At 49.5% G+C, this 13824-nt stretch overlaps 1 pseudogene; it reads right to left on the reverse strand.

The window, feature by feature from the left end:
* Window positions 1-1425: 1425 nt before the first annotated feature.
* On the reverse strand, window positions 1426-12603 carry LOC102449050 (E3 ubiquitin-protein ligase TRIM39 pseudogene; annotated as a pseudogene).
* Window positions 12604-13824: the final 1221 nt, after the last annotated feature.

The following is a 13824-nucleotide window of genomic DNA, read 5'->3' on the forward strand; positions in this document are numbered from 1 at the left end:
TATTTTAAGTTAACTTCGAAATAGCTTATTTCAAAATTTGGCATTGTCTATTTTTTGAAAATAAATCACTATTCCGAAACATCCCTTCCTCCTCATGGAATGAGATTTACAGGGACATCAGAAATTTCAAAATAACAGGCACCCTCAAAAGACATGGAATAGCTATTTTGAGATATCTCCGATATCCTGAAATAGTGCTGCAATGTAAACGTAGGCTAAGAGGCTATTTAATTAAGCACAGGGCTTGGACTCAGGGACCCTGAGTCCTAGTTATAGTTCTGCCACTCAGTCTGTGGGACATTGGGCAAGTCACTCATCTTCTGTGCCTCAATTATCTGATCTGTAAAATGGGGATAGTTTTTTTCAAACTTTCTAAAATATAGTTCTGAAAAATCATGACAAAAAATAGAATGATGACAGATTTGCTTGAAGAAAAGAGTTGGAGCCTAGTAGAAATCCAAGGCACAAGTATGCAACCAGCCCTTAACATCAGCACGTAAGTCCCTCCTGAGAAAAGCTACAGTAACCAGCACTCACCAGCCTGCAGGATTAGCCATATGTATCCGACAGCAGACACAGGATTCTTACCATAGCAGGCACGTCTGTGTGTGCTGCCTGTAGGGTTAGGTTTAGGTCCTATATCAGTGTTAAGATTATAAATGCTACAGAGTATGTACCATATGAAAAGCCTGCTCATTAATGTACCTAATATTATATATAAATGTCTTCTGTATTACCTCTGATTAGGGAGAAATTTGCCCCATTTTCATTTTTCCTTACACACATAGTAAAAATGGTCCTGGCACTTGAATTCTAAGCTCTTTGTGCCACAGCTTGGTTTGCTCCTACGTCTTATTGTTGCAATTCACAGATATCAGACTATAAAGAGACTAGATGCTGCTGCTGGCTAATGATTATATTTCCAGGTAGGCCAGGATATTCTATGCCCCAGTGCTCATCTGCAGATACTTTAAGGTGTGCTGAGGTTTTTATGTGTGCAGATGTTGCCTGAAGCACCATGGAACTGACTGAAAAATCACACCTTAGTTAGAGTAGCACAGGACACCTTCCACTGCCATCCTCATTTTTTTTGTTTTTTGTTTTTGTTTTATGTGGGTTTTTTGTGCTCAGTACAATTAATGACATTACATTCAAAAGCTAACAAAAGTAAAAATAAAATAAATACTGTAATACAGGCCAGACTCTCTTATGGCTCTCACTCCATGCCAAATTCTTCCTCTCTAGGCATTGCCAGGGTCTAATAGAAGTGAAACATCAAACTATTTATACTACTGTATCTAGGTATGAATAGCTAGAGTCATAGTATAGCTCAGTACAATTAGACAGACAACATATGCTATACAGCCCAGAGGGATGTCCCAACCCTACCCCAACGGCTTAAATTATAAAAGCCATATAATTTTGTCATGACTTCCGGTGAATGCCCAGCAGATTTTGTACCTATATGGCCCAATGCACATCATAGCCTGGATTTTGAAACTGAATTATGGAGATATATGCAATTGTATCAATAATTACAGACAGCATTTAGAAATTAGATATTCCCACAGGATATTTCAGTTTGCTTCTCTAACTGGCTATATCAGATGGGCATCTGCATATAATTTACCGCACACAGTCATGATTATTTTACTGATATTATTCCATGAGCATAATTATGAAAACTCAGGACCTGCACAAAACAGCATTCTTTACAGGTGAATAGCAAGGGCATTATCCCCCTCTAATGCCACCATCCTAAATATACACAATACAGGCTTAGCATTCTATAACAGCAAATGAAAATTGTTGGCAACAACAGGGCAATAAGAACTGATTGCATGATATGACAACTTAGGCTGTTGAGACTTGCCTGATTACTACCAGCTAAAAGCTATCAACACTTACTGCTAAACTAAAGAAAATCTTTAAAGCTGCACACTAAAAAGGTAACGGACAAAGCATGTTGTAATTTTAACATAGTAGTTGGTCAAGGTAAACCAGGAGTGGGCAATAATTTTTGATGGAGGGACCACCCCAAGGTTTTGATAAGTGGTCAAGGGCTGCACTTTTCTATAGAGCAGGTGCTGGGTCTGGGACGGAGGTTGGTTGAAGAAGAGAGCTTGGGGGTAGGAAACAGGGGTGCAGGAGACAGTGTGGGGTACAGACGGAGTCTGGGTGTAGGAGGAGGTTGTGACCTGGAGGAGGGGATAGGAGGGGATGCAGGGTCTGGGATGGAGTGATTACTGGGTTGGGGGTGTAGAGGATTTGGATGGTGACCTAAGGCAGAGAGTTGGAAAGCAGGAGCCAGTGGAGTGCCCAAGGAAGGCTCTGCCTGGGAGGTGCTTACCTAAGCAGCTCTGGGCTAGCAGTCCAACAAGGAGCCCAGGCTGCTCAAAATGGCTGGAGGCTTCTTCCAAGTGCTGCTCTGCACCATGTGCCTCTGGTTGGGGGGGAGGGAGAAACTTTGAGCACTGTCCCTGTCCCCAGCCCAGTCATCACAGCTCCAATTGACCAGTTTCCCACTGGCCTAGAGGAAGCTGCCAGCCCTTCTGAGCAGCCTCGGGGTCTCACCAGGGCAGGCAAAAGGCTTGGTTGGCTGGATATGGCCCGGGAGCTATATTTTACCCACCCCGAGGTAAACTGTAGGCAAATCTTAAGAATTTTTTCCCCACCACAGGCATGATCTAATGGCATCTCAAAGTAACTTACTTATTGTTAATAGTAAAGACATTTGGACATTGCCTTCTGAAAGGATCTTAAATTCTGCAAGAAGTAGGCTGATATTTTTTCGCTGACACACTCATTTATTGTCTTGCTTGTTTGTAGGCCATTTCCTCAGGACAATATGATTATCATTTCTTTTTGTTAGCAAATGCATTCGCTAGCTGTTTATTTTAAGGACACTTCATTAACCTACAGGGGTCTTGAAGTGAGCAAGGTGGATTACTCGTTTAAATGTTGTTTGCTTTGTAGGTTGTAAATAAGGGAATAAGCATCTAAAACATCAACAGTATTTAGCCTCTGGTTTGAACTGCAAGTATGTTGTTTACAGGATCTGAGTTAACTTTTAAAATAATCCAACTAGAATGGTACGTATCCTAACAACAGAAATGTCATGGAACTAGACATATGTAGATAATTAGCGTACTTTAGAGCATATGAATCTAGTTGGCCACTACCAGAGAAGATCTGAAAATGTATTTCTCAATGCTTCTCATTAAACGAGTATGTTAAACAATTTGGGGCAGAGTGAGTTAGTGAGCTCTGGCCTTTCAGCTCTGGAGACCTGTGGGCAATCTACCTTGGAATGCAAGCGTATGGGTTAGCATTTCAATCCTCAGGAGACTTAACTTTTAAATGCCATGAGCAGAGAGACCAACCAACCACCAGTTGGCAAGGCCGCCACCGCAACGGGCAGGGAACACGACATTTACGCCCCCTTATCCAAACAGCTCCTTGTGGAAACTCCTATTTATTCCCCCTCACGGCCACTTCTTCATCCAACTGGGGCAGAACAACTGGCTAGTCTACCTCAACAGCTGACATCTGAAAACGACACACCAGCCAGGGAAGAACTCAGCTCGCTCAAGAATGAAAACCTCACGTGCCATAGATGCAACACAGACATGGAGAGTTGTAACAGTCTGTTTCCATCGATGATTGCGGTCTGAAGTAGTTTTTTGGCTGTCCCAGGTATTAACTGAGCTCTTCCTTGCCCAGAAGTTACCCCCTCACTTTTTTTTAATTCAACAGAGACACACACAATTATTTCATGTTAAAAAGGTACCAGGGCACAGAGCAGCACAGATACTCTTTAATAATCCATTGGGTGTAACTGCAAGATGATGCCCCATGTGGGTTACCAGAGGTTACAGAGGAGCATTTTAAAAGTGGTTGCAAGGCGGTGGAATTGGAGGGATGGGGAACTGTGCTAAGTCTCCTGGTACTCCTAGAATGGAGGCAAGTGGATAAAACACACCTTCACATTGAGGACTCACAGGGAATTCAGTCTCCGGGGCCCATTCACTCATTGGCTTTGGTTTGACACAGCTCAGATCAGATGATTGAGTGTGTCCCATGACTTCCACCCTGCCACCAAATAATCCCAACAGCCGTGAGGAATTGTAACAAGCCTTCCCTACAGTGTTCACCTGGAAATGAGGAGGAGAACTCAGCCCCTAGGGACTGGAATTAGTCAATCCTATGCATTTCCTCTGGCCTATACAAGGGTGACCTGAGGGACCGGTTATTTCCCAAGATGATATACCACTATCAAGCGTCTGAGGAATCGCGACCCCTCAAGCAATCTGGGACACTGAGGGCGTGATTTCACTACAGGCCAGATGGACAGGGCAGTGAGCAATGCAGCGGGAGTCGATTTATTACGTCCGGTCTGGTACTGAACCAGAACAAGAAGAGTAAGGGGAGTCGACTGGAGAGTTTTTTCTGTTGACCCAGTGTGCTGTGGACCTCGTGGTAAGTAGATCTAAGCGACGTCGATTTGAGTTACGCTACTAAGGTAGCTCAAATTGCAGAGATTGACCTGTAACCGTAGCTGTGCCCTCAGAAACAAGACCTTTAATCATTCTTGTTGCTCTTCTCTGGATCCTCTCCAATTTCTCCACATCTTTCTTGAAATGCGGTGCCCAGAACTGAACACAATACTCCAATTGAGGCCTAACCAGCGCAGAGTAGAGCAGAAGAATGACTTCTCATGTCTTGCTCACAACACACCTGTTAATGCATCCCAGAATCATGTTTGCTTTCTTTGCAACAGCATCACACTGCTGACTCTCATTCAACTTGTGGCCCACTGTAACCCCTAGGATCCCTTTCTCCTTCCCAGACAGTCACTTCCCATTCTGTATGTATGAAACTGATTGTTCCTTCCTAAGTGGAGCACTTTGCATTTGTCTTTATTAAACTTCATCCTATTTACCTCAGACCATTTCTCCAATTTGTCCAGGTCATTTTGAATTATGACCCTATCCTCCAGATTAGTCGCAACCTCTCCCAGCTTGGTATCATCTGCAAACTTAATAAGCGTACTTTCTATACCAATATCTAAATCGTTGATGAAGATATTGAACAGAGCCGGTCCCAAAACAGACCCCTGCGGAACCCCACTTGTTATGCCTTTCCAGCAGGATTGTGAACCATTAATAACTACTCTCTAAGTATGGTTATCCAGCCAGTTATGCACCCACCTTATAGAAGCCCCATCTAAGTTGTATTTACCTAGTTTATTGATAAGAATATCATGCGAGACCGTATCAAATGCCTTACCTAAGTCTAGGTATACCACATCCACCGCTTCTCCCTTATCCACAAGACTCGTTATCCTATTAAAGAAAGCTATCAGATTGGTTTGACATGATTTGTTCTTTACAAATCCATGCTGGCTGTTCCCTATCACCTTGCCACTTTCCAAGTGTTTATAGACGATTTCCTTAATTTTTTGCTCCATTATCTTCCCTGGCACAGAAGTTAAACTAACTGGTCAGTAGTTTCCTGGGTTGTTCTTATTTTCCTTTTTATAGATAGGCGCTATATTTGCCCTTTTCCAGTCCTCTGGAATCTCTCCTGTCTCCCATGATTTTCCAAAGATGATAGCTAGAGGCTCAGATACCTCCTCTATCAGCTCCTTGAGTATTCTAGGATACATTTCATCAGGCCCTGGTGACTTGCAGGCATCTAACTTTTCTAGGTGATTTTTAACTTGTTCTTTTTTTATTTTACCTTCTAAAACTACCCCCTTCCCACTAACATTCACTATGTTAGGCGTTCCTACAGACTTCTCGGTGAAGACCGAAACAAAGAAGCCAATTGAGCATCTCTGCCATTTCCAAGTTTCCTGTTACTGTTTCTCCCTCCTCACTTACCAGTGGGCCTACCCTCTCCTTGGTCTTCCTCTTGCTTCTAATGTATTTATAAAAGGTCTTCTTGTTTCCCTTTATTCTGGTAGCTAGTTTGAGCTCATTCTGTGCCTTTGTCTTTCTAATCTTGCCCCTGCATTCCTGTGCTGTTTGCCTATATTCATCCTTTGTAATTTGTCCTACTTTCCATTTTTTATATGACTCCTTTTTATTTTTAGAAGGCGGTTTTTTGCCATATATTCTATCTTTCTGACACATTGGAATAGCTTGCTTTTGGGCCCTTAACAATGTCCCTTTGAAAAACTGCCAACTCTCCTCAGTTGTTTTTCCCCTCAGTCTCAATTCCCATGGGACCTTACCTATCAGCTCTCTGAGCTTACCAAAATCCGCCTTCCTGAAATCCATAGTCTCTATTTTGCTGTTCTCCCTTCTACCCTTCCTTAGAATTGTGAACTCTATGATTTCATGATCACTTTCACCCAAGCTGCCTTCCACTTTCAAATTCTCAACTAGTTCCTCTCCCTATTTGTTAGGATCAGATCAAGAACAGCTTCCCCCCGGTAGCTTTTTCAACCTTCTGAAATAAAAAGTTGTCTCCAATGCAGTCCAAGAACTTATTGGATAGTCTGTGCCCTGCAGTGTTATTTTCCCAACATATATCTGGATAGTCCAAGTCCCCCATCACCACCAGATCTTGGGCTTTGGATGATTTTGTTAGTTGTTTAAAAAAAGCCTCATCCACTTCTTCCACCTGGGTAGGTGGCCTGTAGTAGACTCCTAGCATGATATCACCTTTGTTTTTAATCCCTTTTAGCCTAACCCAGAGACTCTCAACACCATCATGGAAGGAGCCGAGACCAAAACCCTCAGAATGAGTGGCCAATACCCCCATAATCCTTCATAGCCTGTCTCCCTCAATTGGACCCTCCCCTCCTCCTCTCCTGTTGCAGTCCATGGTTACATATTAGCATCAACACATTCAAAAGCGATCCTCATGGGTTTGACCTGGGGGAGAAATTTACTAGGCCCTAGGTCACAACAGTAGCAGGGTCTCTTCACCCCCGGAAGCATGTAGCCTCTGCCCATGAAAGGAACCTAGGAGTCAATGCGATGTCCTTCCAGACTGCACTGGAATCTGTGCTGAGCTGGCCCCCATTAGGGGGCGCTAAAGGGGTGGTTGGGGAAGTCCCCTCCAGTCTGGAAAGGCAGTGGTGTCAGGGAGCTGTGAGGTCCGTGCCGGGGGCCCTCCGTCACTCCCTAGCTAAGAGGGCTGGCTGGACAGCGGTGGGGCAAACAGAAGGGCATTCCTTCACAGCTGGTTGCAGTGTATGGGGCAGGGGGCTGGACTAGATCAAAGCAATACCAACAACACCCCCGCCCCGAGTCTGCAGGGAGGGACCTCCTGTAATCCATTTCTGCCCCTACCCAGGCTAGTAAGCAGGAGGGCAATACGCACCACCTCACCCATTGAGCATGCAGGCGAACAGCAGGCACCAGATCCCAGCCTCCTGACTGGTTCCAGGAGGCTGGCGCAAGCAGCCTCCGGCCCCTTCCCTCCCAGTCTGTGGGAGTGCAGATGACGAGGGGGTCTGCGTTTTTGCGCCCAGTGCGGATGCCCGGGTGGAAGAGGAGCCAGATCTTCTCAGTGAAAGTGGCCGTGAAGGTGTAGATGTGGGAGCGGTCGGTCATGCTGTAGAAAGACACCCACCCAGCCCAGTAGTCCAGGAAGATGCCCACCCGCTTGGGCTTGACAGGGAGGTGCAGTGGGGTGAAGGGGAAAGTGGTGGCCGTGTACTTGTTGCCGTTCCACAGCCGCACCAGCCAATAGCCTGTCTTGGGCAGGGCCATCAGCTCACCTTTGTGGTTCACCGAGTTCTTGCAGATGCCCAGGGCCCAGTGCGTCTTGTCGCCCACCTCCACCTCCCAGTAGTGGCGGCCTGAGGTAAAGCCCTCAGTTCCAGGACGCAGGGGTAGATGGTGAAGCGCCGGGAGGTGTCGGGCAGGTCCCGCAGCTGCGTGGCCACAAACTTCATGCTCTTGCGGGTCTCAAAAAGCACCAGGTTGGGGTGGGCTGTATTGGGGTCCAGGGTCACGTCCCCTGGCAGGCGGGAGAAGCTGAGTGATCAGACCTTTACCCCACCCCACGCGGCCCTCGAGGTCACCCTGCACTCAACCATCCACCCCACTGCTACCCCCTTCCTAAATCCCTCTCAGGCCAGCCCCATCCCTCCTAAGCCCCCACTCATCTGCCACCCAACCCATTGCTATCCCCTTCCCAAATCCCTTCCATGCCAGTCCAACCCACTCCACCCGATCCCCCCGTCCCCTCCTCACCAGCCTACACCTGCAACCCACTCTCTGTCCTAACCCTCCCAACCCTTCAATCTGCCCCCCCACCCTCACCTTCCCTCTTGACCCCCTGCCCACCCTACTGCTATCTCCTTCCTACATCCCTCCTACCCCACCCTCATTCCCCAAACCAACCTTCACTCACCCTCCTGTCCCTTCCAAACCAGCCCCCTGTTCTTCCAGCCTCATGCCTCCCAACTCCCACGCTACCCCTCCCCCACAGCCTCACCAACAGCCAACTCCTCCCGGTTCTCACTGACCGAGGCACCTATCTCTGGAGCCTGCAGGACTTCTATGCCCTGGCACAGGGGGTGGGAGAGGGACTAGTCCCATGGGGGTTTGGCCCCAGGGGCAGAGAAGGAAGGGACCCTGCCCAGGGCTGAGCTCTCAGCAGCCCCGCTCACCGATCTGTCTCCTGATGATCTTGTTCAGGACAAAGTACTGCCGGGGAAGCTGCAGAAATTCTTTTCCAGCTCAGTGGGGACCGAGGCCAGTTTCATGGTCTGTATCATCTCACACCTGAAGAGGGTGGCACACAGGTAGTATCACAGCAGCTGGCTCTGCACTCCCAGGACAGGAGTCCATGGAGCCGGATCCCTGGCCTACTCTATCCCAGATACCCATCTGGCTCAGTCACCATCAGCTCCAAGCACCCTATGACCTTTAATGTAGTTACCCTCCCGGCGCTCTGAAAGGGCAGGGCTATTGATATGGAGCATTTCAGACACGTGTTCTGCCTCAAGTCCTGCCTGCACCTCAGACGCGGGGCTAGGAGGGGAGAACTGAGGCACGGGGCAGGCAGACAATGGGCTGAGCCAGCAACAGAATACAGGAGTCCTGACTCCCAGTCTCCCCTCTCCACTCTAACCACTAAACCCCACTCCGCATCCAGTACCAGGGAGGAAACCCAGGAGTCCTGACCCTCAGACCCCTACTCTAATCCACTAGACCCCGCTTCTGCTTCCAGAACCCACAAGTCCTGACCACCAGAGCCCCAGCTCTAACCACTAGACCCCACTCTGACATTCTGGTTCAAGGCAAAGACTAGTTCAGTTGTTGGTCTTTTCTCGTAGCTCTGACCCACCCACTAGGCCTCTGCCCCCAGTCCTGTTCAGACCCTTTCCCCTTTGGGATGAGGGGGTGGGTGGCTATGTTTTCAGCTCCCGGGGTGAGAGCCAGGGAACGACAGACTTACCTTTCCAGGGTGCTCTTATGCCCTGTGGGGAGAAAAAAGAAGCCAATCAAGAGCAGTTCCACCCCCTCACCGCCTGCTTCCCAGACAGAGGCCCTCTCAGGGCCTATCCACCCCCAGTGCCTGGATCGTTCTATTCTCGATGGCTGCAGATGCCCCAATCTGCGCCCATCTTACCCAGTCCCAAAAGGCGGCCAGGGTTAGCCCCCATCAGCCAGTTTCCCCAACTTTCTGGCTTGAGACATCTCCAGCAATAGGTCTCCCAGTCCTTCCCCCGGCACAACAGCCCCCTGGATCAGCCTAACCACAGAGCATGAATCAGCCTAACTGCAGAGCTCATGGCTCAGCGGCGCAAGGTCTGGGCTCTTCATGCATCTGCCTGTGACGGCACCTCAAAGGCCATCTTCTGGCCCAACAGGAAGAGGAGAGACGAGGCCTCCTCTGGAACTGGCTACAGCTCCTGTCAGACCCCTGCTGAAGTGCCCAGTGGGACACCTCCAAGGACCAAGGCGTCGGGAAGTAGCTTTTGAGAGAGAGGCCCCAAACCTCCTCCCAGCACAGTCCTGGGGAGGTGGGACCTCCTGAGGCTCAAAGGCTTTATGACTGAGTTATGCCTCAGGCCCTACCAAGTTCATGGTCCATTTTTGATCAATTTTACAGCCAGAGGGTTCTAAACATTGGCCAATTTCACGTTTTTCGGATGCTGACATGAAATTTCACAGTGCTGACACCGTTGGGTTCCCAACCCAAAGAATACCCAGAGGTGGAGGAGTTGATCGGCCCTCCCCCCCAATATGATAAGTACTTGGACCCACGCCCCAGCAGGGGTGCTCTCCGAGGCAGAGGGAGATCGGACCCACCTCCAAAAGCCTCCTCCAGCTGCTGGAATCTCTGGGATTACTGCCCAGAGCTTTCTACATAGAATCATAGAACCATAGAGCTGGAAGAGACCTCAGAAGGTCATCAAGTCCAGCCCCCTGCTCTAGGCAGGACCAATCCCAACTAAATCAACCCAGCCAGGGCTTTTCAATTTATCCAATCCCCATTCCCTTAACTTGCTGGCAAGAATATTGTGGGAGACTGTATCAAAAGCCTTGCTAAAGTAAGGTATATCACATCCACTGACTTTCCCACGTCCACAAAGCCAGTTATCTCATCATAGAAGCTAATCAGATTGGTCAGGCACGACTTTGTGAATCCGAGAGCTACCATACAAGGGAAGGGCACGTCCTGTGTCTACCCAGCCTGGCAGGGACTTGCAGCTAGAAGTCCTCTGGCTGGAGCACTCCCAGAAACATGGGGGAGGATCAGATTTCACAGGGAAGGGTTTATTTCACGGCTGTGACACGTTTTTCATGGCTGTGAATTTGACAGGGCCCTGGTGATGCCAGGAGGAGGAGGAGGAGCCTGGGACCAGTCTAACTTACTTCCTTTTGCCCAAGTGGAACAAGCTACCCTGGTGCGACCACCTGCAGGCCAACAGAACAGTTTCTGTGCACAGAGTGGCCACACCTTGGCGAGGGCAGATGAGGCTGAAGGAGGTGGCAGGTCCCTTAGCAGGGAGCTCCAAGGCAAAGGCAGCTAAACATCCTTGTTATGGATGCCCCAGGCAGTGTTCCTCCAAAGCCAGAAATAGGTCTCTGAGGAGCAAGCTCAGAAAAGGCCTTGGAAGAAACTCTAGGGACAGGATGACAAGTATCAGAGGGGTAGTCGGGTTAGTCTGAATCTGGATAAACAATGAGAAGTCCTGTGGCACCTTACAGACTAATAGATTTATTGGAGCATAAATGCATGTACATGCATCTGACGAAGTGGGTCTTTGCCCACAAAAGCTTATGCTCCAATACATCTATTAGTCTATAAGGTGCTACAGGACTACTTGCTGTTTTATCGGACAGGATGGAAACTCTGGATGTGCCTCTTTGGATGCGTCATCCATATCCACATGCAGGTGTCTAACTGTGCCCTTCTCTGACCCAAAAAGGGTCCAGGGGAGTGCCAGGGACTGGCTGGGAATTCTGTCTGCCTCTTCCAGCCATAAGAGCTGGAAATAGCTTCAGAGGAAGCTCTCGATGGACCCAGCCAGTGGGATTCTCCCAGGTGTGCTTGTATGGGATATCTCCACAGAGCTGGACAGAGAGGGGCTGAGTGAAGTGGACACGCGAGTGGGATCTGTCTGTAGCCAGGCAGAGGTTAGAACATAAGAACGGCCACACTGGGTCAGACCAAAGATCCATCTAGACCAGTATCCTGTCTGCCAAGTGGCCAATACTAGATGCCCCCAGAGGGAGGGAACATAACAGGTAACCCTCACATGATCCCTCTCCTATCACCCATTTCCAGATAAACAGAGGCTAGGGACACCATTCCTACCCATCCTGGCTAATAGCTATTGATGGACCTAAACTCTATGAATATTTCTAGCTCTTTTTTGAACCCTGTTCAGGTCCTGGTATTCACAACACCCTCTGGCAAGGAGTTCCACAAGTTGACACAGTGCTGCATGAAGAAAAACCTTCTTATGCATTCATTTCATTTGGTGACCCCTAGTTCTTGTGTTATGGGAACAAGTAAATAACTTCCCCTTATTCACTTTTTCAACACCTGTCATGATTTTATAGACCTCTATTATATCTCCCCTCCCTTAACCTCCTCTTTTCTAAGCTGAAAAGTCCCAGTCTCTCTCATCTCTCTTCAAGTGATTCTTTTTGCAGAGCATATTCACAGACTGCCCCACTGGCTGTCAAAATGCGACCACCTGTGGGGCGGGGGGGTGGGTAGCAGTGATCCCCCAAGGCAAAGCCACGGGACAGGATGCCCAGGGGATGTTGAGGGGACTGTCAACTCGCCTAGGATGGACGCTCCAGCCAGAAGTGCTCATCCCTGAAAGAAGCTCTGGGGCAGGATGGGAATCTGGGGGCTTGCCCACAAATTCAGCCAGGTCCCGGCTGGACACCCACTGAAGGGCCAGGGAAACAGGGCTCCTTACCTGGAGCATCTCGAAGCCCGACTGTAGGCACTTCTCCTCCATCTCGGTGATAAGCTGGTTGATGGAGAGGTGCTGATCTGAGCACTGGGCGACGTTAGCGTCTCCAGGATCTCCTTTTCCTCCTCCTCCAGCCTCTGGAGCAGCACCTGCTGTTCCTCCTCCAGGAACTGGTGCAGCTCCTCGAACTCACTCATGATCAACTGACAACAGCTCTCCACCTTCCTCTGCAGCGGCGGGGGAGGAGGGAGGACTGGGCTGGAGTCAGGCATGGGGAAAGCCAGCATGGGCACCAACACCTGGGACAAGAGTTGAGCGTGGGTCTCCCTCCCACCCCAGATCTGGCCACAGAGAGGCAGAGGAGGGAATATCCCCCCAGATCTGGCCACAGAGAGGCGGGTGAGGGGGAGGCTACACTCCAGATCTGGCCAGAGGAAGGGAGCAGGTAGTATCAGAACTGGACAGAAGGGGGCTGGGTGCAGTGGGAAGGCCAGGTGGGACCTGTCTATAGCCAGGCAGAGGGGATTAGTCTCTTTGCAGCATGGATATGGAGATCGCCCCACCAGCCGCCAAAATGCATCCGCCTCTAGGGTGGGGCCCAGCGGCTGTGACTCTATAAGGCAAAACTGCAGGATAGTGGGGGGGAGCCCTGGATGTCCCCGAGACCTGACTGAAGGGGGGTCAGGAAGGCAGAACAGAGCCACCCAATTTGGAATTTGGTACCCAGGAGTCAGCAGCAGGAGATTTTCCACTCGTCTCACCCAGTCTGGGTCTCTGACACATTGCAAAGATGGCGATTCCAGCAACACAGCGCCCCCTAGCTTGGTGCTGGGGCATGACGGCCAGCACTGACTGCGAGCAGAGCGTGCCCCCTACTGACACCTCCCACAGCTCTCCCAGCTGAGTTGGGACTAGGGATGTTAAATATCGATTAACTGAATAGTCGAGAAACTTCATGAATTCTTATTAGTTACTCAACTATTCCATAGTTCCCGGGAACAGGATAGCAGCCAGTGTGCTCCGGCCCCATTCCCGAGGAGCCCCCTGCCTCTCCGCGCCACTGACACAGAGGCAGCAATGTAGGGCACCAGGCAGGAGCTGGTCCATGAGGAAAGCCAGTTTAAAAACCAGCCCCCCTCACAGACTGGCTGCCCGTCATCCCGCACTGCTGCCTCTGATAAAGAGGCAGTATCGCAGAGTGACAGCAGTCCATCTACAGAGGGTGGGGAGGGGACTGTGAGCTCCCGGACCCAGCATGAGCAGGAACTGAGCCAGGCTGCCTGCCCGTCCAGCTCCCAATACACTTTAAATGAAGAGCTGCAGCGGAGGTTGGTCCCAGAGTTGGCCCACGCCAGAACTAAGCTGGACTGCTGGCCGGACTGCTAAAAAATTTACTGGCAAGGTGGAGTGGGGAATGT

This window comes from Pelodiscus sinensis, chromosome 12 (genome assembly GCF_052426305.1).
Source record: "Pelodiscus sinensis isolate ZL-2025 chromosome 12, ASM5242630v1, whole genome shotgun sequence".
In the NCBI taxonomy this organism is placed as follows: domain Eukaryota; kingdom Metazoa; phylum Chordata; order Testudines; family Trionychidae; genus Pelodiscus; species Pelodiscus sinensis.